Below are 4,410 nucleotides of genomic sequence, written 5' to 3'. Positions count from 1 at the left end.
AAAAAAAAAAAAAAAAAAAAAAAGCACTCCTGCAAATTCTTTGGTACTCCTCTCATTAAGAAGTAGGTGTCAACCAGGCATGGTGGCACACACCTGTAATTCCAACTCTGTGGGAGGCTGAGGCAGGAGAACTGCAAGTTCAAGCTCAGATTGGGAATCTGACTTACTGACTTAGTGACATCCTGCCTGTCGGGGTCGGTGGACTGAAGGGAGGCCCAGTCGGGCAAGGTTCCCAAAGAAAAGAACATGTGTGGAGCAGACATCACAAAAAAGGCAAGAACCAAACTATTTTCTAGCACAGCACTTATAGTAGTTTTTATCAGTTTATTGAACATACATAGTAAGCAAAACATTTTGGGAGACTGTGCCGGCCATGTGGCACATTCATGGTTGTCTGTGCCAGTTCATTGTTACATAAAGAAGCCCAATAGTGCACCTGTGCCAAACGATGGGATTGTGTCCTCCGGTGCCCTTAGATGCCCTCAGATGACACGTCTCACAGCAGCACCCTACAAAATAAAGAAATGAGAAAACAAAATTTAAAGATTAGGGATGAGCACAAGGTCCTGAGTTTAATCACTGGTACCAAAAAAACATGCTAGGGATGTAGCTCAGTGAGAAGGCTCTGGGTTCAATCCCCAATACCATACACATGAAAAAGGAGAAGAAAAAGGAGGAGGAGGAAGAGGAAGAAGAAGAGGAGGAGAAGGAGGAAGAAGAGAAGTAAGGGATCTATTTCCTCTCAAATCTGGTGGGATTGTGCCTGTTTTGACCCATAGACGTGGAGGTAACGATGATTCATGACTGAAAAGATCATGCAGCTTCTCACAGGCCCCTTGAGATGCTCCTTGGAGAACCTAGCTGCCATGGGAAACGTGTGATACCCTGAGTCAGCTGTATCAACAACAGACACTGTGCCTGGACACCACTCGGCAATCCTAGCTGAGCTCTGGGCCAGCACCAAGAATGAGCCATCTTAGATGTCAAGCGCAGTGAATTGTCAGTATTATGTTTTGTTTTAGTTATTTATTGGTTTGTTTGTTTTATTTACTGTGCTAGGGATTGAACGCAGGGGACTCATGCCTGGTAAGCAAGCATTCTACCACTGGGCTATGCTCACCCCCAAGCACAGTGAATTTTCAGGTGACTTGAGCTCCAGCCAACATCATGCTGACTGCAACATCATGAGACCCCCTAAGAAAAATTTTCAAAGCCAAACACGAAGTAATTTCCTCTCAAAAAAAATTGTGATCAAAATAAAATGGTTGGGTTAGGGATTTAGCTCAGTGGTGCCATGCCTACCTCACAAACCTAAGGTCCTGCGTTTAACCCCTGGTACCAGGGGAAAAAAAACAGTTGCAGTAATTTATCATGATGATGATGATGATGATGATGATGATGATGATTGGAAGGATGGAACAGGATCTCACCATGTAGTTCAGGCTGGCCCTGAACTTGTGGCAATCCTCCTGCCTCAACCTCCCAAGGGCTGGAATCACAGTGTGTGCTACCATACCTGGCCCACACTTGATGTTTTGCAGCCTACTTTTCAAAACCAGATGGTGGGCCGGGGATTTGGCTCAGTGGTTCCACTGCCTGACTCACTAGTGCAAGGACCCCAGTTCAATCCCTGGTACCAAAAAAAAAAAAAAAACCCAAAAAACAGATGTCAATATTTGTTATTGGGATACCTGATAAAATTCTTTAATACGTAAGCTTTTTATTACTATAATTGACAGTCCATTTTCTGTTGCTATTGTAAGACTTGTGTCTCACTTTTACTCCTGGAGTGTGAACAGCCAAGAGGCCTTCACGATGCTGGGCTCAGTAGCTCAGCGAGGCTCCAAGGAGCTTGTCCTGCGACAGAGAATCTCGGTCGGATTTATAGTTCCCACCTGGGGATCTCGCTGGGGCCTCCAAGATGTAAGACTTGTGTCTCACTTTTACTCCTGGAGCGTGAACAGCCAAGAGGCCTTCACGATGCTGGGCTCAGTAGCTCAGCGAGGCTCCAGGAGCTTGTCCAATAGCGAGAGTCACCCAGGAAGGAGCACACCAGGCAAGTTGGCTAATAGACCTTTATTAGTCTGGCCAGACGGCACCTCCTAAGCCAAGTAGCTCAGGAAGGGCCCCCAGCTCAGAAACAGAGGCCATTTTATATTGGGCTGAAGGAGGGGGGGTTTACACTTAAAACTTACAGAGAGAGGACAAAGGCAAAGAATCAGTTAATCTGAGCTAGTGGTCATCAGGCATATACTTGACCGTCACGTACTAATGATCAGCAGATTGATTATCCATTTTTCCATTTTCAACTTAGATTACAAAGTTCAGAACATTCCACTACAGGCAAGCAAGGAGTGGTGTGATTTATGTTGGGTCTCTGTGTTCACTACAGTTTCCATCTAGCCTCCCAGCTACTTCAAAGCAGCCACCCAACAATTCACAATTAATCACTAGTTATTCCATAAGGGGTGGGGGGAGCGACAGCCTCCAGGTCATTCGCTGGTCAACATGGAGTCGCTCTGGTTCAGCCAGGCTCCCACACTATAAGAAGACATGGGAGACTGGGAAGTTTATCAAGAATAAACACTGTATTTCTTTGGCTCATGGTTCTGGAACTGGGAAGTCCAAGAGCATAGTACCAACATCTCAGCATCTGGCGAGGGTCTTCTTGCTGCATTCTAATATGGCGGGGAGTTATCACATGACAAGACATAGAAAACACGCTAGTTTAGGTCTCTCTTCATTTAAAGCCATTCATTTCATTGGGCCCCCACCCTCATGACCTCATCTAACCCTAATTACCTTCCTGAGACTCTTCCAAACACTATTAAGAAAAACAGACTTTTTTTGTTTTTTTGAAACAGGGTCTTGTTTTGTAAATCAGGCTAGCTCTGAACTCACTGTGTAGCCCAGGCTGGCCTTGAACTCTTGGTGATCCTCCTGCCTCAGCCCCTCAAGTGCTAGATCACAGGCATGTGCCACTACACCCAACTGGAGGGATTAAATTTTAACACAGGAGGCCTAGCAAGGGGAGCATTCAGACCATAGCATTATTCTCTGTACAGAAATACTGGCCTAAAAATTAGAATTTAAATTCTAACCTCACTTCACTTCTAACATTTACTGTTATTTTGTGACCTTTGCTAATTCACTTTAACTTCCTTCTTTTTGGTTTTTGGAGGCAAGGTCTTGATATGCAGTCCAGGCTGAACTTGAATTTGAACTGGGCAGGCCTTAAATTTACAATTCTCCTGCCTCAGCCTCCCCAGTACTGAGATAACAGGCAGGCATCACCACACCCAGCCTCTTTAACTTCCTTTTTAAAAAAAAACCTTCACAAATTTACGTGTCATCTTTGCACAGAGGCTGTGCTATTCTGTATTGTTCTAATCTTAGTACATGTGCTACCAAAGCCAGTACTACTTTAAATTACTGAGCCTTAGACATTGTAATGGGTTAGATCTCAAATGTCCTTCTACTACTCTGGCAGCTTGAGACAGGAGGATCTCAATCTCAAATTCAAGCCCAGACTGGGCAACTTAGTGACTTAGTGAGATAGTCTCAATTTGTTTCTCAAATGTGTGAGAGGGTGGCTCAGTGTGAAGACTGGGTTCAAATTCCTAGTACTATAATAAAATAAAATGTTGGCTGGGTGTGGTAGTTCATGTCTATAATTCCAGCATTTGGGAGGCTGAGGCAGGAGGTTCACTGCAAGTTCAAGGCCAGCCCAGGTTATATAATGAATTCAAGCCCAGCCTGAATTAGAGCAAGACCCTGCCTCAAAAAATCTAAAAAAAGATTACCCCCGCCCCCCATACCAGAGATTGAACTCGGGTCCTTGAGCTTGCAAGGCAGGCCACCGAACCGCTGAGCTAAATCCCCGGCCCCTAAAAAAACTTTTAAAAAATAAAATAAAATGTTACCCAAATTATCATGCATTTAGAAAATGATTGGATCATGGGGAGCTATAATCATCAGTGGGTTCATCCATTGATTAGTTCATCGCTGAACGTGCTGTCAGAGTGGGGCCTGGCAGAAGGACTTGGGTCACGAAGGACTATGTCTAGCTCTTAACCTGACACCCCCAAACACACATACACACTTCCTGGCTGTCAAGGTTGAGCAGTTTTCTTCCACCATGCCCTTCCACAACACCATTTCCCCTTTGAGCCAGTACACCATGGACTCAACCCTCTGAAATCATGAGCCAAAAGAAACCTCTCCTTCAAGTTGCAAGTGTTGGGTATTTTGTCCCAGCAACAGGGCAATGACTAATATATTTATTTTTTTTTCTTTTTATTGAGGTTATTGGTACAATCTAGGTATACAATACAATTACATTCATCATTGGGATTCTGTACCTTTACATAATAGGTCTTGATTCTCATTTTTCCCCTTGTCCCTGCCCTC

At 44.3% G+C, this 4,410-nt stretch overlaps 1 pseudogene; it reads right to left on the bottom strand.

Annotated features, from left to right (window-relative positions):
* Nucleotides 1–3,322: 3,322 nt before the first annotated feature.
* LOC117287399 lies at nucleotides 3,323–3,420 on the bottom strand (annotated as a pseudogene).
* Nucleotides 3,421–4,410: the final 990 nt, after the last annotated feature.

The sequence above is a fragment of the Fukomys damarensis genome, unplaced genomic scaffold (genome assembly GCF_012274545.1).
Source record: "Fukomys damarensis isolate Sample0158 unplaced genomic scaffold, DMR_v1.0_HiC HiC_scaffold_23, whole genome shotgun sequence".
NCBI lineage: Eukaryota > Metazoa > Chordata > Mammalia > Rodentia > Bathyergidae > Fukomys > Fukomys damarensis.
The sequence above is the reverse complement of the archived record's forward strand: the minus strand, read 5'-3'. Positions and strand labels throughout refer to the sequence as shown.